Source organism: Macadamia integrifolia, unplaced genomic scaffold (assembly GCF_013358625.1).
Source record: "Macadamia integrifolia cultivar HAES 741 unplaced genomic scaffold, SCU_Mint_v3 scaffold2310, whole genome shotgun sequence".
In the NCBI taxonomy this organism is placed as follows: domain Eukaryota; kingdom Viridiplantae; phylum Streptophyta; class Magnoliopsida; order Proteales; family Proteaceae; genus Macadamia; species Macadamia integrifolia.
The window spans coordinates 24936-51061 of NW_024868629.1; the positions used below are offsets into that span (position 1 = coordinate 24936).

The window sequence follows — 26126 nt, forward strand, 5'->3', positions numbered from 1 at the left end:
ACTTTGGTGGTATACTAAAAAAATATTCCTTTTGGTATGCTTGGCTAGACTGGTGCTTCTTATATCCATATCTTTCAAGAATTGAATGAAAATTAACTCATTACTATAGGGAGGCCAATCCGATCGTGGTCTACTTGGAAAATCTGCAGCTAGAAGTGGTTCTTCAGATTTTTCTCCTTCTCTTCCAGTTGCAATCTTGGATGAGGTAAGTATGGATGCAGAATCTAGGCAAGATTTCTCTTCCTTTAGTTTTTTTTTTGTGGAGTTGTGGTTTTTCTCCTTGCTGATGGCCATGTCGAAGGTGAGGAAGTGAACCCAGGCTTTCTTTCCCCCTCCTTTCTTGTTATTTGTATCTGGTTTCTTTATAGTCCCAGTCTATACTATATTTTTCTCCTTATTTTAATATACATGACTTCTTAGAAAAAAAAAAAAACACACCGTTGTACAGATCACTGTGGAAGTCACTCCCCATCTGAGCGAGGCAACAAATGAAGATAGGCAGAATTGACATAGCAAGATTCACTGATCAATACACTGATCCACCGGTGGTACTATATCACACCCTGCCTTGCTTAGCTAAGGTATATGTCACTAGGCACCTTACCATATCTAGTCATCCTGACTCTCCAGGATCACAAAGCTCGGGATTGATAACCACAATTCCACAAGATAACTAAAATCATATAAATAACGGAATCAGTAAGTAAGTTCTAATGTCAACTATATGATAAGATCATATATTACATCTCAAAAGATGAATCACAATCCATCTCCAAAAGATTATATATATCCATCAACATCAATATGTTTTAGAGCAGTAGAATATTTACACATATATAAACTCAAAAATAATCTCAAGACACTCAGTAACTCCAGCCTCCAAATGCATAATCATCACAACCATAGTCGGGTCCATGCTTTATCTCAGCATCTAGAATAACTGCCAAAGTTTCTAATGTAACTCCTAAAGGATCAACATTGGTACCTGGTAACTCAATAGCTTCTCCATCTAGAAAGAATATAAATGAATGGGGTGAGCTCCACATGCTCAGTGAGGGGGTGGGGGAGGGCAAAGAAAAATAATACAAATGATGTAATTCATGCTCTACACCTTATATGATGCTCATGGGTTCATTTGGCCACACTACTTCCTAATTCATTACAAAGTCTATAATAGTGGTTTAGTGCTATGCAACATAGGTGGTATTCCCTTTGCAGTATGTCGGGCTTAGAGATACAAGCTAGTTGCAGGAAAGAGTCAGTCAGACTCGAAAATAACCTTGGTCCCTGGCCAACCCACCCCTAAGTTAATGACCCTGGACACATGTGTACAGTACATCATACCATGCTGCAATCCATCACTAGGTACAGTCCGTCATACACCAGAAGTGTATTTTTAATCACGCAACCACATAATGGGATTAGTCAATACCTCACCCCCTACTGACAAGGGTTGTAGTACTCCGGTTATGAAGAATCCTAACCCACAAACCTTGTATATGATGTATTTCATCCATCATCCATCATACCAATAAATTTTCAAACATTTGGCACACAGTGTCGGAATTCACCTATTGGCCCTCCCGTGCCCCTTCACAACATCATAGTATCCAGTTCCATGGTATTACATTCACATAGTTCAAGAATAATAGTAACACATACAATGCAAAAATCTATTATGCATGAAGCATGAATAACATGCATAACATTAAAAGGAGGGTAAACACTCTATAAATTAAGATCAACACCTATTCACCTTATCACCGAATCATAGTGCGGAAAATTCCCAAAATTAGACTTCGTATCCTCACCGATGATTTAGGTCCCTAAATACATATTATATATACTCTATTAATCAATTAAATATAATGGTCCTAGATCTTCTCATTATTAACTTCACATCTTAGGATCCATTTTCTTGGTTGGGTTTGGTCACACAGTTTCCCACCCCGGTTGGCATACTTCTTCCCAGTAGGGCTAACATCATATAATATGATTAGGTAGGCCCCACATATGGGTAGAGTACCCACAACAAAGGTAGAAGTCAAATAGGGGTACAATAGCTCCACCGACAGGTCGATAGTACATCCACCAGCCTCTAGCACTTGTCGATGCATGTGTACAGAATTTTGTATTCTGCCAGTTTTGCTTGTTGAATCCTATTGCTCGAACAGAAAACTATCGGCCAATGCACTATACAACATAAACATAGGCTCATGTGCCTCTAGGGTTCACTATTGCTTTATTCCAAAGCTCAACAATATGAACCCTAGCTTAGTTCATATCAACCTAATACAAACTCTGGGAATTAAAATGGAAATTTGCTAAATTGAAGAGGCTAAGCTCTTTCCTTCAATTTTGCCACCCAATTGGGGCTGAATTAACAAGAATAAAATCGTAAGAGTCTAATCTCAGCTCCAAGTAAGCTTAAAAGTTGGTTACATGGAAGGAATTATGTAATTTATTCCCAATTGCCCAAAACAAAAGAGAGCAATAAATTTCTGCATACCTTATGGCAGAATTTCTTGCGTGTATAGTCCCATCCAATCTCCAATTACAAAGAATTTCACTTGTACAATATAAGATTTATGACCCAGAGTTCCCAGGGATGGCTCAACATCAAATAGGTCCCCAAACCCCTTCTAAAATTATGGATTCAGCTCTAGGGCACTAAATCAACAAATAAGGACTCAATACCAGCCCCTAATTGCATGAAATTACCTAATGCCAGCATGCTACCATAATTAGATGAACCAAATTCACCAAATTAAGAAAGCAGCATCACTTACCTAGTTGTAGGATTGTCCAGCAATATCCTAGGTGTAGTAGCTCAGCTAATAACTCCTCTTCTTCCCTCTTTTCCTTCTCCTTTCTTCTTCTTCTTCTTCGCTTTTCCTTCCTCTTCTCCTTGACATTTAGCAGTAATAGTAAATGAAAAATAAATGAACTGTGGTATCATTAGGTATTCATAGTCCATCCAGAAGGGACCTTAGGGTCTGTTTGGCTGGAACCCTAAAATTAATTCACTACTTTAATCTCTCATCACTCCATCTGGGCCCCACTATTGGCTGATCTAAAATATGATATATAGTTAGCAAATAGACTACATGGAACACAAAATTTGTACCAAAACCACATGATACCATCCTTGTCACACCCCAATCCCCATTATGGGATACTAATGGTGTGAGTAAGATGCTTACCCATCTTACATGTTACATCCGTGCCCTGACTCGGTCTAATTTGAACTGTTGTGATAGGTCTCAAACCAAAGATCGAAAGCACGATCGGGTTTTGGCTCGCGGCTGCCCATTGCCGAAGGGGGAGAGATGACCCCAAGTGTTCATGTGTCACGTGCCAATCTAACTAGAGGGGGTTCGTACCTTTCGATCCTAGATGGTAAGTGACCCGACTCCTCACACATAAATCCTGGCATGTACCGAAGTTACCGAAAGAACATGAGTATGGCCGAGGGCAACTAACCATGCAAGGCCAATTGTTGGATGGAAAGTTGTCAAGATAGCACCAGAAATATGCCACCGAAAGCATTGGGCCTGGATCTGGTGGGCTATTTTCGGTGAGCCTAATAGGCTACTGTCAAGTTTTTTATGTCCGTGTGTCCCGCCACTCACATCGTAGACAGTCTTGGATGATCCCAAATCATCCTTCATACTTTTCCCATGACGTGAGCACCTTTCAGATCTAAGTGGTCGGGTTCTCGGGCTTCAAAAGTTGTATTAACCCTATCGGTCCGAATAGGGTACAACCAAATGGACCCTAAGGTCCAACTTAACAAATAAGAAGGAAATAAGGATTTCATTTCCTCATTTCCTTTGTGTCCAATGTAGGAGAGGATAGAAAGAGGAGAGGAAGGAAGAAGAAGAAGGGGAAGAAGAAGGAGGAGGTCTTACCTTGGTGCTGGCTGCCGTCTAGTTGCTGGAATCATTACCGGAGGTAAGTACACTCACTTCCACCATTCTCTCTCTTCATTTCGACCTAGGCTAAGCTAGGTTTGGATGGAATCTTAGTGTATAAACCATATTGAGGTCAGGGAATACGTATTCTACCTCCCAGTGCTGTTGCCGAACTCAAACCAAGCCCGGTGAGCTCCGACAACAAGTATTGCCAAATGACCAAATAGGGTTTTGATCATTTGATCGACATATCACCCGAATGGCTTGGTGGAATCAGGATTTTATTGGCTTAGAATGATGCTAGGAACATTTCCTATAAACTCCATGGAATAAATCTCGATGATCGGTCTCGAGTTGAATACCCTAATTTGAGTGGACAGTTCTGTACTACCACCTGAAGTAAGCCACCGGATCCACTGGGCCTGCTTCTGGTGGGTTGTTTCCTGTGAACCACAGAGCTCAATGAGCTCTCTGTCACCACCACCAAAAATGACACTAATATTTCTGGTGGAAATACCGTATTTCGGATGGGTGTTTCCAGTGACATTACTGTCACTGGGAAACCTTGTCTGTACCCTTTGGGGGTGACCCAAGTGGGCCTCTCCCGATCTTTTCAACACGTACTGATGTATGATTGCTCTTGTATCTTGGACAATGATACACATGAGCTCAGAGATCGAAACTGAGCGGATTGATTGGTGGCCTTATCTGAACCATAACACAAGCAGAGTTCAACAAGGTGAGGTATGGTTGCTTTATTTTTGGATTGTTTTATTATTATAGAATTGCTCAAATGTGTAGGATTATACATAATTACTAAATGTTCAAATGATGATATTCTATCACATGTTTCATTTTATGATTATGATTATGATATGAATGGTTATGGAGATGTATGTCGGGATCCAATGTGGCCGAGGTGGTACTGGTACCGTGATCGTCGTGTGTTTGTTATATATATGAGACGGAATCTGGCGTGGCCAAGGTGGTACTTGTGCCATAATTTCCGTATGTGTGTTACGTTCATGCATTGATTATGTGCATTAGAGTTAGTGGTAGTCACGGATTACACTTTGTGGCCGATGTGTTACCGGTATCGTGTGCTTTGGGACTACATTTGGAAATGGATACGCTTCGTGGCCGATGATTTGTACCGGTGTTACATAGTCCATACTCAACTATTATATGCATGCTAGATTAGGTAAATGGTCACGGGTTACACTTTGTGGCCGAGGGGTTACTGGGATCGTGTGCCCCGTGACTGTATTTGGAGATGGATTACACTTTATGACCGATGTGTTACCGGTATCGTGTAATTCATACTAACTGTATCATTATGAAGGCATGTAGCATGTATGTGGTTAGGTATCACTCCCTATGTTATGAACCCTTTCCAACAGGGGTAAGGTGCTGGATAACCCATTGTGGTATGTTCGATGTTCCTTTTCGGAATGCCACACAGCCAGGCATGGCTTATGATTGGTACCAGTACCATGACAGCCAGGAGGGGGTTATCAGGGGTTTACTGGGTGACCCATGGACACATACGGGGACTAAAAGGCTTCTATTCATGGCTAGGGTTTGTATTCCTATGTAGTCAATGGCGGTTCTGAGACTAGAGATACAACTTAATGTGCCGTAGTAGCATTTACCAGACTTAGTTGTATTTATAGGTGGATAATAAAATTAATGAATTGCATCACGAGCATCATGGACTATGTGTTTAATTTTAGTAATCATGCATCATATTTAGTTATGCAAATGCTATGATTGGATGTGCTTGAACCCCACCCCTCACTGAGCTTGTTACGTATACACACTTTTTAGATGATGATGCAGGTACGGTTGTGCCCGTGGCTAGTGATTCTCTTTTCTCTAGACCCGAATATAGAGTGAGCGACTGGTGGATGCTAAAACCGAAAGAGCATAGCTAGGACTATGCTTGTGATTTCTATGCATATGTGGCACCATGAGGTGTTTGGCGTATTTTTGATGATTTTGATCCGAGCTCGTAGATGGTATACTTTTAAACTTAATAGTTATAAGTCATGGATGATTGTAATAGCATAACTCAGTTATGGATAATATTTTATCACTAGATAATTTCCCCATTTATTTCTGATGATTCCGCTATTATACTCTAATTTTGCTACTTTTAGTTGGTTTGTGATGTGAGATTGTGAAATGTTAAGGTACTGCTATCAGAGATCTTGGTAGGTTTGTAAGAAAGGTACGTATCTTACTCACACCGCCAGTATTCCTAATGGTAAGTTGGGTCTACTGAAAATGGGGTGTGACATTACATCTCTACCAGGATCTCTGATAGCAGTACCTTAACATTCACAATCGCACAACACAAACCACAAGAACAATTGCATCGGAATCAGAGTATATAATATAATGGAATATAGCCGAAGTGGGGAACATCTAATGTTAATACCTATCCATAACCAAGTTTTCAATTTCATATCCATGACTTACATATTATAATCCAAATAAGAATACCATTAAATAGTCTGTACCAAAATAAAAAAAAGACACCAAGCTTCTCAAGGTGCCGAATAGGCACAGTCATGATCGTGCTCTTCAGCCTCTGGCATCCACCAGTTGGTCACTCCATACTCTGGTCCAGAGGGAGTAGAGTCACATCCCAGTGGTACTATGGTACCTGCATCATCATCTAAAAAGCAATATATACATGGGGTGAGCTTCCAACTAGCTCAGTGAGGGGTGGGGTTCATGCATAAGCAATCACATATATAATAATCTATGATGTCATGAGTACAAAATTAAACACATAGTCCATGATTTGAATGATGAAATTCATTAGATTATTAAACCACCTAGCATACAACAAAGTCGGGTTCATATTACTATGACGCACTAAGTTATAACCCTAGTCCTGGAACTCGAACATCTGTCACCCAATGATACAAACCCTATTCGTGATTAGGAGCCTATTGGTCTCAGAATACGACCATTGGTCACCCAGCAAACCCTTGATAACCCCCTCCTAGCAGTCACAACACCGAAGTCACCATCGACCAAGCCAGACTAATTTCTACCTCTAGCAACAATCACATCGTACCGTGGGTGTGGCATTCCAGAAAGGTTCATCGAACATACCACTATTGAGTTATCCAAAATCTTACCCCTATTGACAAGGGGATGTAGCATAGGGAATGTCACTAACCACAAATACTCTACATGCCTTGCATAATGACACATTTAATATAGAATACGATACCAGAATCATCCATTGGCCACATCTCATCTATTTCCAAGCCTATCTAGGATAAAAGCAGTTTGAGTATGGACTATGCGATACTGGAATTACCATTGGCCACAAAGCTTATCTATTTCCAAGTATAGTTCTGGAGTGCACAATACCAGAATCATCAATCAGCCACAAAGTGCAATCCACGACTATATCTAATCTAATGCACATATACAATGCATGAATGCAACATCCACACAGTGATCACGGTACCAAAAACACCTGGGCCACACTGGATCCCGTTACACAATCCACATCACATATCCATAATATAATTCCACAAATATAACACATTTCAATATATAGCACATGCTATGAAATTCACAATTTTCACATTTCATAAACATAGTGATTCATCATAAATAACATGTCATGAAATCAACATGGTCATATCAACAATTAATTAATCATTTAAGTTTCCTAACACATGTGAGAAATTCTATAGTATTAAACATTGCAAACAAATACAATCAACCATCCCTCACCTTGGTTGTACTTGGTTGAATCGGTTCCAAGTGTATCAACCGGTGTTCACTCACTTTCGAGCTTGTTGCACGTGTGCATCTCTGTCCTATGCACAAAGGTAATTCGACATCAATGCATATCAGGAACATCAGAGGGGACCCATGGGAATTACCCCCAAAGGGTATAAGTACTGTCAAATTTTGATAGCACTGGACGAGTCACCAAAAATATGCACTAAATAGAGAGCCCCTAAGGCGCTGGGCTTCACTGAAAATCAACCACCGGATCCTGCCAGGTTGTTTCTGATGGCTATTTTCAGTGGGAACATAGCAATAGCCCACCTCAATTAGGGCTTTCTGGCTCGGGTACGATTATCGAGATTTGTTCTGTGGAGTTTGTAGAGGGTCTTTGTTTGAGATTTAAATGTAACCGCAAGCTTATAGATCATCATAGCTACAGGTCGAACACAAGGAGGCAGCCACTTTATTTTTTTTCTTCTTCTAGTAATACGAAAGTGTACTGATTGATGATTGTGATCTACTTCTAACTATCGCCCTAAAATACATGCATCTAAAAGAACGTTTTAACCAATACAACTAGGGAAATTGGAATTGCAATTAAAATTAAAAACCCAACCATTCGCATCTAACCCTAATCATTCGTCATATAGGAATTTAAATACTCAAAGTAAATAAATAGCGATAAAAAAGTAAAAAAAAAGTACTAAAATAAAATAAATAAAATAAAAATGGGAATAAAGCTAGAGAGAGGCACATAAGTAGGTATCTCTACTTAGCCCGAGGGATGCACCGCCAATAGTATGAACTTCCCTACTTGACCAGAGAGTACTCTTATAAGGGCTTATCTACTTAACTTTAGGGAAAGGAAGGCAACATAAATAATAAAAGTAAAAGGATGGTTCCATGGCTAGAGGGAGGCAAACCAAAAGATCGTCTAGCTAAGGATCTTGGGGGAAAGGAAAAGCATCAAAGTAAAATTGAAAATTAAAATTCTAAATTAAGAATTAATGGGTAGCAAGAAGAGGGAATGAGAAGGGGGATGAGAAGACTTATGAAGAAGCCTACCTACTTGAACTTCAATACTTGAATTAAACTTGATTGTTTCTTGTTTGATTTGAAATGCTACCAGCCCTAAAAATCAGATCTGAAATAAACTAAATCTGAAATTGCTAGGCCTAGAGAAGACAAATCTAAACTTGAAAACTTATGCTCCACACTTGGTTCTCGTCACTTAGAACTAAGCCTAGAACTAGAAAGTAAAATTACAACTAAATACAATGAAAAAAAAGACTTACATTCATTAAATAAAAATCCATTACAAAAGTGCTTAACCAAAAAAAAAAAAAAAGGAGATCTAAAGTAGAAGACTAAAGAACACCTAGAGAAAAAGAGAGAAAACCCTAGAAGGAGAAGCGCACCCTCCCTCCTGTTTGAGATTTAAAAGTAACCGCAAGCATACAGATCAGTGTAGCTACGGGTCAAACACAAGGAGAGTAGCCACTTTATTTTTGGCTTCTTTTAGTAATGCAAAAATGTATCGATTAATTATGGTGATCTACTTCTAACTACCGCCCTAAAACACAAGCATCTGAAATAACGTCCTAACCAACACAATTAGAGAAATTGGAATTAAAAACTAACCATTCGTCATCTAGGAATTTAAATATTCAAACCACATAAATAAAAAGTAATAAAAAGAAGTAAAGGAAAAGGATTTAAATAAAATAAATTAAATAAAAAGGGAATAAAGTTAGAGAGAGGTACACAAGTAAGTATCTCTACTTAGCCCGAGGGATGCACCGTCAATAGTACGAGCTTTCCTACTTGACCAGAGAGTACTCTTACAAGGGCTTATCTGCTTGGCTTTAGGGAAAGGGATGCAATATAAATAATCAAAGTAAAAGGATGGTTCCATGGCTAGAGAGGGGCAAAGCCAACACATGCATCTAGCCAAGGACCCTAGGGGAAAGGGAAAGCATCAAAGTAAAACTAAAATCAAATGCTTAAATTAAGAATGAATGGCTAGTAAGAAGAGGGAACGAGAAGGGGGAGAGAAGACTGATGTAGAAGCCTACTTACCTGACCTTCAATCCTTGAATTAAACTTGATCGATTTGAAATAATACCAGCCCTAAAAACTAGATCTGGAATAAACCAAATCTGAAATTACTAGGCCTGGAAAAAACAAATCTCGAAGAAAAACTTGCAGTTGATTAGAGATGCTTCAAAACTTGGTTCTTGTCACCTAGATCTAAGCCTTGAACTAGTAAATTAAAATTATTACAACTTGAATAACTTGAATAACATGAACCATAAAAATAAAAGACATTGCATTAATTAAATAAAACCAATCACAAAAGTGTTCAAAGCAAAAGAAAAGAAGAACTAAAACTAGAACTAGAGCATAATGAAACCTAAAGAAGAAAAGAGGAAGAGAGAAAACCTTGAAAAGAGAAATGCAAGAGAAGGACACCCTAAGTGGCTTGGTCGACCCTCTTTTATAGGGAATAGGGGAGAGAAGAGAACGTTTTCCCTTGGTGGGTCCCCTGAGGTCGGTTGTGATGAGGTGGAGGTTAGGAAAGAAAAAAAAAAGGAGAGAAAATAGGGGAGAAAAGGAAAGGACGCCCAAGGTGGATCTTCTAGGATTGTTTGTGATGAGGTGGAGGGGAGAGAAGAGAGAAAAGGAGAGAAAGTAGGAGAGAGAAGGTTCCCACGATTTCTCTTTCCTTTTTTTTCCTATATTTTCTCTCTCTTCTTCACACTTGGCAGCCCCTCCTTGGACTATTTTCCTATGCTTGCTTGAAACAATTTGGGCAATCTTCTAATTTAATTAGAAATTTCGTCGATGCCTCTTATCTTTAAGTAGGTGAAAAATAGGTGAGATAAAATCTTCATAAAATCTCCAAAAAGAGAGAATCACCCAAGGTGAGAGAGAGTCACACCCAAGGTGGGCCCCTCCTTCTTTGTTGGCATCTAGAATATTCTCTTTTATCCCTGAGACAATTGTAGAAGGGCTATACCTGCATCTCGGTTCTATTCTGGTCCATTATTCTTTTTCTAACCCAAAAAGAATAATCACTTGTACGGGTGCCCAAACGAATGTATACTTTTAATGCAACACGTCCACCTTGCTCAGAATTTCATCCTCTTTGCAACCTTGAAAAGAAACAGGACCTCTTTATGGGTAAAATTGGAGATACGACCCCAATAGTCCTTAAGGCCTTGTAAATGTAAAACCTAAAAAAAAAAAAGAACAAAAACTCAAGGTAGCTCCATTCTAAATATGTAAAATTCATGCTTTACTACCTATGATTTCACATATAAATGTGCTCATCACCTCCCCTTGGACGATTTTTTTATATAGGGAATGGGGAGGGAGTCCAACGAATTGGGTTTCCTAATTGGTGGGATTTTTTTTTTGAGATTCTTGTTGATGAGGTTGAGGGGAGAGAAGAGAGAAAGGGAGAGAATCATAGGAGAGAGGAGAGTCTCCCATGATTTGCTTCCTTTTATTCCTATTTTTTTCTCTTTATTTTCTATTTTCTCTATCTTCTTCATGCTTGGCAGCCACTCTTAGACGATTTTCTTCTCTTTCTTTGCACGATTTGGGAAATCTTCTATTTGAATTGGAAATTTCATCCATGCCTCTTGTCTTTTAAGTAAGTGGAAAGTAGGAGAGAAGATCTTTTAAAAAATCCCCAAAAAGATAGGAGAGAGAAAGTGGCACCCAATGTGGGTCCTTCCTACTTTGTTGGAATCTGGACTGTCTCTTATACCCCTGGGACAACTACAGAAGGGTTGGGCTTGCATCTAGGTTATGTTCTGGTCCATTATTCTTTTTCTGGCCTGAAAAGAATAATCACATGTATATGTGCCAAAACGAATGTGTACTTTTAAGGCGACACATCCATCTTGCATAGAATTTCATCCTCTTCACAGCCATGAAAAGAAATGGGACCTCTTTACGTGTAAAACTGGAGATATGGTACCTGATAGTCCCTATGGCCTTTTAAATTCAAAACCTGCAAAACGAGAGAAAAACCCAAGGTCGCTCCATTCTAAGTATATAAAATGCATCCTTTACTACCTAAGAGTTTTACACATAAATGTGCTCACAGTATTCCTACCTTCCTTTTAAGCTAAAGAAATCCAGATTCCATTTGAGAGATACGACGATTGAAAGATCGAAACTGTAGGTTCATTTTTGGTCATAGGTGTTGCCGGAGCTCACTGGCTAGGTTTGAGCTCGGAAATCACATGGGAGAGTGAAATGTACACTCTCCTAACCTCCGGGAGGTGTCGGGGTCAAGGCTTACCCCTCCAAGCTAGTGATTCACTCCCTTGCTCAACTACACTAGCTTAAAATGAAGAAAGAGACTGGTAGAGGATGTAGCACCTATCTCCAGTAAGATTCCGACAGTGAGATGCGAAGCTGAGAGCTAGGCCAAGCTCCTCCCTTCTCCTCCTTCTTCTCCTTCCTTCTCTTACTTTCTATCATCTCCTCTCCCTTCCACATTTTATGACAAGTGAGAAGTGAGAAATGAAGAAGTGAGAAATGAACTCACTTCTCCTATTTATCGTAAGTGAAATGCGTAGGGCCTGTGTGGTTGGTCTTTGTCTGGTCCAAGTAGGTTAATCCAACATTTGGGACACGTGGGCTCACCTCCTTAGACTTATAGGGTGTACAAGTCATGAAGAAGGTGTGGGAGAGTGTGTGGGGTCATCCAGGGCTGTTCAAGATGTGGGTGGTGTGGTCCACGAGCATCAGAACCCATTTAATAGCACAATGGGCCACCAAAAATATGCCATCGGATCCTGCCCAGGCTGCTTCTGGGACCTTGTTTCTAGTGGTCAAGGCAGTGTTTTGCCTTGAATGGTTGTTATCCCCACTTGGCCATCCCCGGTGATGTGGCCCTAGGTTATGTGCATGGTCTTCCAGCAATTTTGGTACGTAATGGGACTCAGGTAGGGAGATATCAGGTCACTTACTGTTTGGGGTCGGGAGGCTTGAATTCTCTCCAGTTGGACTAGAATGAAATGCACAAGCAAGTGGGGTCATCCCTTCCCTTCTTACAATGAGTTGTCGTGAGCCAAAACCTATTGGTACTTTGTATCTCCAGTCCAAGATCTATCACAAAAGTTCAAATTAGACCGAGTTAGGGCACAAGTGTAACCTTCCCCCCACCTTATAAGAATTTCGTCCTCGAAATTGAACGTACCTGATAAGTCAAACAATCTAGGGTATTGCTTCTTCATTTCATCTTCTTGCTCCCAAGAGACATCTTGCTTTGGTTGGTTCATCCCCTTCACCTTCGCGAATGAAATAGTACGATTGCGGAGGATATGATCCTTCCGGTCAACAATCTTCTCTGAAAACTCTATGTAGGCATAATCCTCATCCAACTCATGGGGTACATATATCAGAACATAAGTTGGGTCAGGTATGTACTTGCCCAGCATGGATACATGGAAGACATTATTGGTTCCCTCGAACTCTGGTGGTAAGGCTATCTGGTATGCCACTAGTCCAATTGTCACACCCCACTTCCAGTAAACCTAACTCACCATTAGGAATACCAGTGGTGTGAGTAAGACGCTTACCTGTCTTACCAACCTACCAAGATCTTTGATAGCAGTACCTTAACATGTATAATCTCATATCCTGAACAAACCAATAGCAGCAGAATCAGAGTATAATTGTGGAATCATAATTAAAATGGAGAACCATCTAAATGATACTATATAATCATAACCAAGTTATTCGTTTACAAATACCCTCAACTTGTAAATAATAGGCCCAAAAAGAATAGCATTCATAATTTGGTATCAGAATAACCCAAAATGATGCTCAACCACTTAAGGTGTTGTATAAGTACAGGTGTCGCATGCACAGTCTTGGTCGTGCTCTTCCACTTCTGACATCCACGAGTTGGTCACTCCATACTCAGGTGCGGACGTAGAGTCACATTCCATTAGTACTATGGTACTTGTATCCTCATCTAAAAAGCAATGTCCACGAGGGGTGAGCTCTAACTAGCTCAGTGAGGGGTGGGGTTCATGCACAATCAAGCACAACCATCTACATACATAAAGTAAATCATGATGCCATGAGTATAAAAATAAACACATATTCCATGATGCGAATGATGCAATCCATTTATTTATCAAAGCACCTAACAATACAACTAAGTTTAGTAAATGCTACTACAACACATTAGGCTGTATCCCTGGGCCTAGCACTAGTACATCAGTCACCCAGTGATACAAACCTTAGTTGTGATTAAAAGCCTATCGGTCCCAGAATGCGATCGTTGGTCACCCACCAAACCCTTGATAACCCCCTCCTGGCAGTCACGGCACCAAAATTACCATCGGCCAAGCCAAACTAGTTCCCACCTCCGGCAACAATCACATCATACCATAGGTATGGCATTCCAGAAAGGTTCATTGAACATGCCACCATTGGGTTATCCAACACATTACCCCCTGTTGGTAAGGGGATGTAGCATGGGGAATGTCACCTAACCACAATATCCTACATGCCTTGTATAATGATGCAATTAGTATGAACCACGCGACACCAGAATTACCATCGATCATGAAGCGGGTCCATTTTCAAGTATAGTCCTGGGGTACACGATACCATAATACATTGGCCACAAAGTGTAACCCATGACTATATACCTATTCTATCATACAAGCCATTTGAGTATAGACCATTGGCTATGAAGCGTATCCATTTTCAAATGTAGTCCCGGAATACATGATATCGGAATATCTATAGACCACAAAGTGTAATCCGTGACTACATCTAATCGAATACACATAATCAATGCATGAATGCAACATCTATACAGTAATCATGGTACCGGAACCACCTCGCCCACACCGGATTTTGTCTCATAACATACATCTCATATCAATTCCAATTCCAACAACAATATATTATGCAATAATATAACATATTATGGAACATCAATATCATTTAAGTAATTAAATAATCATGTGAAAATCCTAACACATGTGAGCACTTCTAAAATGATTAAATAATCTAAAAACAAAAGTCAACCATCCCTCATCTTAGTTGTGTTCTGCCAAATTGTGTTCCAAGTGTGCCAATCGGTTGTTCAACTCACTATCGGCCTCAGGGTATGTGCGCATCTCTGTCCTAAACACAAAGGTAATCGAACGTCAATACGTGTCGAGAACATCGGAAGGGACCCATAGGGGTTGCCCCCAAAGGGTTCAGGTATTGTCAAACTTTGATAGTCTAGGGTGTCACCGGATTCACCTCACCGGAAACAGGTGAATTCCACCAGATTCATCAGTGGTGAATCCGGTGGCAATGGTAGAGAGCTCATAAGAGCTGCCTACTGTTTGATATTTAAAAAGTAACTGCAAGCGTACAAATCAGTGTAGCTAACGGGTCGAATACAAGGAGAGCAACCACTTTATTTTTAGCTTCTTAAAGTAATGCGAAAGTGTACTAATTAATTATAGTGATCTACTTCTAACTACTGCCCTAAACAAATGCATCTAAGAATTTAAATAATAAAACCACGCAAATAAAAAGTAACTAAAATTAAAATTTAAAAATAAAGAGGATGGTTCTCTGGCTAGGAGGGGCAGAGCCAATACATACACTAGTCGTGAACCTTGAGGGAAAGGAAAAATAATAAAGTAAAGACTAAAAGAAAAATCCTGAGTTAAGAAGGAAAGGGTAGTCAGAAGAGGGAGTGAGAGGGAGGTGAGAAGACTTATGAGAAGCCTACCTACCAAAACTTCAATACTTGAACTTGAAAACTTAAAAACTTGAAAACTTGGTTGAGATTTGAAATACTACCAGTACTAAAAACCGGATCAGGAATAAACTAAATCAGAAATTGCTAGAACTAGAGAAGACAAATTTGAACTTAAAAAACTAAACTTGAAAGAGATGATCCACAACTTGTTCTTGTCACTTAGAACTAAACATAAAAATAGAAAGTAAACTTACAACTGAATAAAATAAAACCATGAACATAAAAGAAACTTGCATTCATTAAGTAGAACTCCATTACATAAGTGCATAAGCCAAAAGCAAAAGCAAAGAACTAGAGAAGAACTAAACCTAGAAGACAAGAGAGACTAAAGATATTACTAAGAAAGATGTGTTCCTTATATAGGGGATGGGGGTAGGGAAATGACAACAAGTTGGTTTCCTAGTTGGAATCTAAAATGCTGAGGTGGTAGCAAGAGAGAGTGAAGAGAAAAGGGACAGAAAAGAGAGGGAAGAAAAATTTCATGGAGAGGGAGAGGTATCTAACGATTTGGGTGTGATTGGGGGGATCCACAACATCATATTTCATATGTTAGTGATCATGTGGGAGAAGAGAAGATCCAATGATTTTGGGTTGCTTTTTCCCTATTTTTCTCTCTTTTTTTTTTTCTTCTTTTATTTATTTTCTCTTTCCATTTCTAACGTGTGCACAAACTCCCTTTTTCTCTTCTTTTCCAACTTTCGCACAAACTCCCTTAGTCGACCTCCTATTCCTTTCTTGAATCGATTAGGACATCTTCTAATTGAGTAGGAAGTTCCATCCATGCCCCTTGCTTTAAGTGATGAGCAGGAGAGAGAAATTTAAAAAAAAAAAATCTCTAAAAAAAAGTAGCCAAGAGGTTCGAACTTGAGACCTCCTGGTGAGCAAGGGATTTTTACACACCACAACTCACTAACTACGCTAGGTAGTTGTTACCTAAAAAGAATCTTCAATCACTCAAGGGGAGTCCATCAATCCTTGTTGGCATTTGGAATATTCCTTGTAACCTGGGACAACTGCAAATGGGCTGGTTCTGCATCTCGGTTCAGTTCTGATCCATTATTCTTTTTCTGATCCGAAAAAAATAATCACTTGTACGGGTGACCAAACGGATGTGTACTTTTAATGCAACACATTCATCTTGCTAAAAAATTTGTCATCTTCGTAACCATGGAAAGAAACAAGATCTCTTTATATATAAAATTGGAGATATGGCTCCTGATAGTCCTTAAGGCCTTTAAAATACAAAACCTGTAAAAAGAGAGTAAAACCTAAGGTAGCTCTATTCTAAATATGTAAAAATGCATGCTTTACTACCTAAGATTTCACACATAAATGTGCTCATCAGAATTCCCCCACACTTAGACTTTGCTAGTTCTCAAGCAAAACAAAAAGAAAAAAAATAAAAAGAAAAAACCTAACTCACTTTCGTAGGAATCACGGTTGTACTTAACATATGCAACAAGCCTTTAAACCCCTAGGTTACTCTAGTGGATGAGTTGTGTCTCATGGGTATTTGTAGTGAATATACACTAAAAATTTAGAAAAGAAAAGCAAATCCAACCTTGGCCAAAGGTAAGGACTATACCGATCCTGAGCAAAGATAATTCCTCTTACACTTGATCTAGGGACCCCCACACTTGAATTTTTATTACCCCATGTCAATTCCAGGAACAAGCATATTTTTTAACTTGGAACTCACATTGTCTCTTCCAAAACATCATTATATTAAGGCAAAACCACTTGGGAATTAGTATGGAACCAAGGACTAAGGCGTTGGAATGTTTTTGACTAAACATGTTACCAAGGCATTGATGACATTTGCACATACTTTCTGCTGTGTGGTTTTTGTTTTTTTTTTTTTAAATAATGAACTCTATCCTTCGCCACTACTATTGGCCTGAATGATATGGTGAAGCAAACACTAAACACCCAAGTTACTATACCCACATAGATAGTGATGCTAGAGTTCTTTCAGAAATTTCTTCCCTAAGAGTTTTGATCAAGACACCATGCTTCCTGAAGCGCAATGCCCTGTCTAGTTCCAAGGGAGTCAACTCTTACTATTACTTTTCACACTTCATTTAAAATTGTGTATTCATCAACTCATGCCCATCTAAAAAAAGTCTCAACTCCAATTCAAGAGCACAAGGAATCCACAGACTTACATATGGTTCAACATTATAAAACAAGGGTTTCTTATTTTCAAAAGAGAGTCACACCTCAAGACACAGGCTTGTTCCTTTGTTCTCAATAGGGTTTTTATGTGTTTAAGATTGGTATCATAATAAAAAATTCTTACTTTCATACATTAAGCAACTGAATGGTATGATCATTAACCAAAAGCCAAAGTAGGATTTCATCATTAGCAAGCTCAAAAATAAAAGAAAAACAAACAAAGAAAAAAAAAAAAAAGAAATTGATTTTCCCACCTCACACTTAAGTCATGCAATGTCCTCAATGCATGAAAAGAATTAAAAACAAAGACAATGCAAGAGGGGTCATACTTGGGTAAAAGTCAATCATCTGTGTAAAGAGGTTCATGGAGATCCATGACCTCTTCACTACCAGTAGTAGAAAGCTCAAAGAATGGTTTTAGAAGCTGACCATTGACCTTGAAAATTGCACCTGTGCTAGGGTTCAAAACCTTAACAGCACCATGAGAAAAAATAGTCTACACAATATAAGGACCATCCTAATGGGATCTCAACTTTCCTGGAAAAATATGCAACCCAGAATTATAAAGCAAAACCTTATCACCAGGAGCCAAAGACTTCCTAAGGATTTGTCTATCATGAAAACACTTGGTTTTCGCCTTATAAATCCTAGCATTGTAATAGACATCATTCCTAATCAACTCCAACTCTGCTAGTTGGAGTCCTCTATGAGTACCAGTAGTAGACAGATCAAAATTCAGCTGTTTGATAGCCCAAAACGCCTTATGTTCTAACTCAACTGGTAAGTGACATGCCTTCCCATACACTAGATGGTAGGGAGATTGACCCAAATCAGTCTTATAAGCAGTCCTATGAGCCCACAAGGCATCCACCAATCCATTAGAACAATCCTTGCGATTAAGGTTGACAGTCTTTTCCAAAATTTGCTTAATCTACCTATTGGAGACCTCAACCTGACTACTAGTTTGAGGATGATAGGGTGTAGCCAGCTTATGGGTGATCCCATATTTCTTCATCAAGGCCTCAAAAGGCCTATTGCAAAAGTGTGCACCCCTATCACTAATAATAGCACATGGTGTACCAAAGTGGGAGAAAATGTGCTCTTTCATAAACTTAACCACCACTTTGTGGTCATTAGATTGATAGGCAATGGCTTCAATCCATTTGGAAACATAATCTACAACCAATAAGATGTATAAATTCCCAAAAGAATTAGGGAATGCTCCCATGAAATCAATACCCCACACATAAAAAATCTCAACAACTAGAATTGGATTGAGAGGTATCATATTTTTCTTGGTCATACGTCCTAAAGATTGACATGCTTTACAATACTTGCAATACACAAAAGTATCCTCGAAGAGACTAGGCCAATAGAATCCACATTGTAAAACTTTGGTTATAGTCTTCTTCGCACTAAAATGGCCTCCACATGGCTGATAATGACAAAAAAGTGAATGGAATGCTACTCATGATCAAGAAAACATCGTTGGATAATCTGATCCGAACACATCTTAAACAAATAAGGATCATCCTAGAAAAAGTACTTAACTTGGGAATGATACCTATACTTATCTTCGGTGGACCAGTGATCCAAAGTCACACCTGAGACTAAGAAGTTGACAATCTCAGCAAACCATTGTTCACTAGACGCAAGTAACTATTCATTAGGAAAATTCTCGTTCATTGGAGAATAGACAGTTAAGGAATTGGGAAGTTGGGATAAATGGTATGTAACTAGGTTTTCACTTCCTTTCTTATCCCTAATTTCTAAATCAAACTCTTGCAAAAGTAAAACCCACATAATGAGATGGGCTTTGGCATCCTTCTTCTGAACAAGGTATTTAAGAGCAGAATAATCAGTATACACCACCACATGTGACCCAACTAAGTAAGACTGAAAGTTTTCTAATGCAAACACAATAGCCAAAAATTCTTTTTCAGTGGTAGTGTAGTTGAGTTGTGAATTATTTAGGGTCCTATTAGCATAGTAAATGACAGTGGGTAGCTTATTAATCATTTGTCCTAAAATTGCTCCTATGGAAAAATCAGAAGCATCACATGTCAGTTCAAAAGGTTCAGTCCAAATAGGTGGTTGAACAATGGGTGCATTGGTTAACTCCTTCTTAAGTTGCTCAAAGGATTCTAAACATTATGTATAAAACTCAAAAGTTTGATCTTTAGCAAGTAGTGAGGTGAGAGGCCGGGCTAATTGACTAAAGTCCTTAAGAAACCTTCTAAAGAAGCCAACATCACCAAGAAAAGATTGGACATCCTTAACAGATTGGGGAGGAGGTAAATTAACAATTACATCCACTTTGGCTCTATCTACCTTAATTTTGTTACACCCGTGCCCTGACTCGGTCTAATTTGAATTGTTATGATAGGTCTCGGACCGGAGATTGGAAGCATAGCTGGGTTGTGGCTCATGGCCACCCATTTCCAAAGGGGGAGAGATGACCCCATATGTTCATGCATCATGTGCTAGTCTAACTGGAGGGGATTCATACCTTTCGATCCCAGATGGTACGTGACCTGACTCCTTATATATGAATCCTGGCATGTAATGGTGTTGCCGAAAGGCCTTGAGTATGGCCGAGGGTAACCACCCATGCAAGACCAACTATGGGATAGTAGGCAGTCAACCATCCAAAATATGCCATCCGATCCACTGGGCCTGAATCTGGTGGGCTATTACCGATGAGCATAACAGGCTACTATCATAGTGTCGATGCCCGTGGGTCTCACCACTCGCATTGTAAATAGTCTTGGATGATCCCAAATCATCCCCCACATTTTCCTCATGACGTGAACATGTTTTGAACCTAAGTGGTCGAGTCTTTGGGCTCTGAAATTCATAATAACCTGATCAGTCCGAATAGGGTCCAACCAAACAGACCCTAAGGTCCCATTTAACACTTAACAAAGAAATGAGGATTTCATTTCCTCATTTCTATTGTGTCCAATGTAAGGGAAGAGAGAAAGAGGAGAGGAAGGAAGAAGAAGAAAGAGAAGGCTTACCTTAGTGCCGGCTGTCGCCTGGTTACCGGAATCGCTGTCGGAGGTAAGTACAACCTTCCATAACACTCTCTCTCTCTCTCTCTCTTAATTTTAACCTAGATTAAGCTAGGTTTGGATGGAATTTTAGTGTACAAACCATGTTGGTGCGTATTCTACCCTCCCGATACTATTGTCGAGCTCGAACAAGCCCAGTGAGCACTGGCAACAAGCAGTGCCAAATGACCAACTAGGGTTTCGATCATTTGATCGATGTATCCCCTAAAAAAATTAGTGGAATTGGGATTTTATTGGCTTAGAATGATGCTAGGAACATCCCCTACAAACTCCATGGAAAAGATCCCGGTATCGGACCCGAGCCGAAAAGCCCCAAATTGAGTGGACTGTTCTGAACCACCATCGAAAATAGCCCACCGGATCCACTGGGCCTGCTTTCGATGGCATATTTTTGGTGGACAACAGAGGCTTATGAGCTTTCTATCTCCACCAAAAAAAATAGGACTGATATTTTCGATGGGAAAAGACCCTCTTTCCGGTGGTTGTTTCTGGTGACATTACTGCCATCGGGAAACTTTGACTATATCTTTGGGGGTGACCTAAGTGGGACTCTCTTGATCTTTCGACACGTACTGATGTATGATTGCCCTTATGTCTAGGATAGTGATGCACACGAGCCCCAAGACCAAAACTGAGTGGATTGATCAGTGGCCTTATCAAAACCCTAAAACAAGCAAAGATCAATAAGGTGAGGGATGGACTGTGTTATTTTTGGAGTGTTTATTATTATTAAATTGCTCACATGCTTAGAATTACATGTTTAATTGTAATTGCTCAAATACAATGATGATATGTCATATGTTTCATTTGTCATTTTACAATATTGATATGAATTGTTATGGAATTGTATGACGGGATCCGGTGTGGCCGAGGTGGTACCGGTATCGTGATTGCCGTGTGTTTGGTTATGTGTGTGAGACGGAATCTAGCGTGGCCAAGGTGGTACCGGTGCCATGATTGACATATGTATGTAGCATTCATGCATTGATTATATGCATTAGAGTTAGTTATAGTCATAGGTTACACTTTATGGCCAAGGTCTCGCTGGTATCGTGTACTCTGGGACTGCATTTGGAAATAGATATGCTTTATGGCCGATGATTGGTATTGGTGTTGCATAGTCCATACTAAATTGTTATATGCATGTTAGATTAGGGAAATGGTCTTGGGTTACACTTTGTGGCCAAGGTCTCATTGGTATCGTGTACGCGGGACTGTATTTGGAGATGGATTACACTTTATGGCCGAGGTCTCACCAGTATCGTGTAATCCATACTAACTGTATCATTATGAAGGCATGTAGCATATATGTGGTTAGGTATCACTCCCTATGCTACGAGCCCTTGCTAATAGGGGTTGAGGTGTTGGATAACCCATTGTGATATGTTCGATGTGCCTTTTTGGAATGCCACACCCGCAGTACGATGTGATTGTTGCCAAAGCCGAGAACCAGTATGATGTACTGGTGTTATGACTGCCAAGAGGGGGTTATCAAGGGTTTGCTAGGTGAACCATGGATGCATACGGGGACCGACAGGCTTCTATTCACGGCTAGGGTTTGTATCCTTATGTAGTCGATGGCAGTTTCGAGACGAAAGATACAGCCTAATGCGTCATAGTATCATTTATCAGACTTAGTTTGTATTGTTAGGTGGCTAATAAATAAACGAACTACATCACGAGCATCATGGACTATGTGTTTAATTTCCACAATCACGCATCATAAATTATTACTACTATTGTCTTGCTTGGATGTGCTTGACCCCACCCCTCACTGAGGAGTTGGAAAGCTCACCCCACATATACACACTTTTTAGATAATGATGCAGGTACTGTGATGCCTATGGCGTGTGACCCAGTATCTTCTGGGTCAAAGTATGGTATGAGTGACTGGTGGATACCAGAAGTGGGAGAGCACGATCAAGACTAAGCTTGCGACCACTGTGCTTACGCCGCACCCGTGAGATTGTACATCATACTTTGATACTTTTGTGTATGACTGTGGATTGTATATTTTTTTGAGATTTTATTATATGTCATGGATGAATGTAACAGAATAACTTGGTTATTATATTATCATTAGCCATTTCCCAATTTTGTTTATGATTCTACTACTATACTCTGATTCCGCTACTTATGTTGATTTGTGTTGTGAGATTGTGAAAATGTTAAGGTACTGCTATCAGAGATCCTGGTAGGTTTGTAAGATAGGTACATGTCTTACTCACACCGGTGGTATTCCTAATGGTAAGTTGGATCTACTGGAATTGGGGTGTGACAAATTCTCTTCTTGGACTCTATATGGCCTAAAACAATCACAGATTTAACCATAAAATGGCATTTCTCCCAATTCAAAATCAAATTTTTTTATATGTACCTTTTCAATACTAGGTAAAGATGGTGAAGGCACTTAGAATAGGAATTCCCATGAATAAAAAAGTCATCCATAAAAACTTCTAAGAATTTTTCAACCATATCAGAAAAAATGCTCATCATACATCATTGAAACGTAGCAGGGTTAGTGCAAAACCCTAAGGGTATACACCTATAAGCAAATATTCCATATGGACATGTAAAAGTGGTCTTATGTTGATCTTCTAAAGCAATTGGGATCTGGTTATAGTAAGAATATCCATCAAGAAAATAATAATATTCTTATCCAGCTAACCTCTCTAACATCTGGTCAATGAATGGCAATGGGAAGTGGTCCTTCCATATTGCCACATTAATTTTTCTGTAGTCTATGCACACTCTCCATCCTGATTGGACATGGGTTGGAATCAGTTCATTATTGGCATTGAAAACTATAGTAACACCAGACTTCTTAGGTGCTACATGAACTGGGCTTACCCATTGGCTATCAGAAATAGGATAAATTATTCCTTGATCCAAATACTTTAGGATCCCTTTCTTAATGGCTTCTATCATTACTGGATTAGCTCTTCTTTGGGATTCGTGGATGGTTTGGAATCCTCCATAAGATGTATATGATGTTGCACAATAGAAGGGCTTATACCCTTGATGTCAGTCATGGTCCAACCTAAGGCTTCCTCATTGTCTTTTAACACTTTAAGCAATTCCTCTTTCTGGCTAGAAGTCAAATCTGAAGAAATTATTACTGGAAGAGTTTGGTTAGGCCCTAGAAAAACATACCTCAAATTAGATGGAAATTTCTTAAGATCTAGTTTAGGAGGTTCAACTTTGGAAGGTTTGGGGATGGGATTGGAATGGGGTCCTAAGGGCTCCACCGGTGTGTGAATACTTAAAACTTCAGAAAATAAATTTTCACTATCATCATCCAACTCATCTATACACTTTTGGAATTTTGAATCAAAATCAATATCAAAATTGGTAATTAAATCATTAGAAAAATCCAGAAAATCCTCAAGCATATTGATCTCTTCTTCCATATGTAGTTGCTTGCCTATCCTAAACGTGTTAAACTCAACAGTTTGATTGCCAAAAGATAACCTTAGGAAACCATTCCAGCAATTGATTAATGCATTACTTATATCCAGGAATGGTCTTCCTAGAATTATTGGGATCTCATTCTTGGTTGAGAAGGGCTTGGTATCTAACACAATGAAATCAACAGGAAAATTAAATTCCCTCACTTTAAGTAAGACATCCTCAACCATCCCTTTAGGAATCCTAACAGACCTATTTGCCAACTAAAGAGCGGTTCTAGTGGCTTTTAATTCTTCAATCCTAGTTATTTATACACATAGTAAGGCAAAAGATTCACACTTGTGCCAAGGTCAAGTAAGGCATGCTCAATGTAGGTGTTGCCTATGACACAAGCAATGGTAGGGATCCCTGGATCCTTATATTTGGCGGCTATAGGTTGAGTAATTATGGAACTAATGTTACCTGTCAAGAACACCCTTTTGGGCACGCTAGTGATACGTTTGTGAGTATACAAATCTTTTAAAACTTTAGCATAGGCTGGGATCTGGGATATGACATCTAAAAGATGGATGTTCACTTCTATCTTTTTGAAGACTTCTAAAATCTTGTCCATAGAAGCAGCCTTATTTTTTTTTTACCAAGTGATTAGGAAAGGGGCCGGGTGGAACATAAGGACTATTAGGAATTTTCTCTTTTTAGAAGAATATTTTTTGGTTTCCTCAACCAAATCATCTTTAGTTACTTTAGATTCATCAGACGAACCTAAAACAGGAGGCACACTTGTGTACTCAAGAGAAGGAGAGTTAACAAGAGTAATAGATGGGAAAGATTTTGAAATACTCTGTTGGTACTCTTAACCATTCCTGAGGGCATAAACAACATTACATTAGTTGGAGGGCCCTTGTTGGGTCTGACCTTGTACCACATTCGGTGATGCATTAGTGGGTGCATGTGAATTAATAGGTTGATGCCTAGGGTTAGGCTCTGGTTGACTGGGTAATGTTCCCTTCTCCCTCTCATGCAGAATTGAGACAACTTGGGTGAGTTCTCTCATAAGATTTTGATGGCTTGTCATGAGGAGGACCATATATTTTTCTAAGTCACTTATTCTAGTTGCCTCTCCAGTGTTGGTAAACCTAGGGGGTTACTGATAAGATGATAGGAGAGGGGGTCTAGGAAGACTAGCCTAAGGTCCTACATTTGTCCTAGGAAAAGTATTTGGAACAAAAGGTGGTTGTGCAAAGGGAGGCCTTTGAGTCCAGGTTGACCTTGATTATGAAAATTGGAAGGCCTTACTTGGTTGCCCTGATTCTAGGAGAAATTTGGGTGATTTCTCTATCCTGGATTGTAGGTGTTACTATATGGACTATTTTGATATAAGGAATTAACACTTTCATTATATGTGCCCCCAAAGGTGTTAGGGCATTCTTCTATGACATGTCCAGGGGACTGGCACCAAGCACACATCTTAACCAAATTGACTAATGATGGCTCTCTAAGAACAATAGCCTCAATCCTCTTGATTAGGCTATCCAAATGGGCTTCCTTGGCTACTATCCCATCCACAAAATATTGTTTCCCTCCTATGGTTCTTTCACTTTCTTAGGTTGACTCCCACTCACAGGTTTTATCAGCTAGGTCAAGTAAGAATTTCCATGCTTCTCCTTCATCTGTAAAGGATGTGAATCCCTCAGGGCATATAGACTCTATCATTTGTTTAGTCGGGTAATCAAATACCCTCAAAAATAAGTTGACATAAATGCCATAAGTCTAGGCCATGGTGAGGGCATTCTTGGAGTAGACCCTTGAATCTCTCCATAAGTTTAGAAAAGGACTCACTAGGCTTCTGCCTAAACTGGAGGATATCACTTCTAAGCTTATTGGTCTTATGATTTGGGAAAAACTTCTTGGGGAAGACAACTGTGAATTTCTCCCATGTGGTTATGGAATTTGTGGGTAACCCAAACAACCACTTCTTGGCTTAGTCTTTTA

General features: G+C 39.4%; 1 non-coding gene and 1 pseudogene across 1 annotated transcript; one reads left to right on the forward strand and one right to left on the reverse strand.

The window, feature by feature from the left end:
- Window positions 1-863: 863 nt before the first annotated feature.
- LOC122066270 overlaps window positions 864-26126 on the reverse strand; it is a 29743-nt pseudogene continuing 4480 nt past the window's right edge.
- On the forward strand, window positions 25907-26013 carry LOC122066271. The gene has a single exon (XR_006136318.1). It is a non-coding gene; the product is annotated as a small nucleolar RNA R71 (small nucleolar RNA).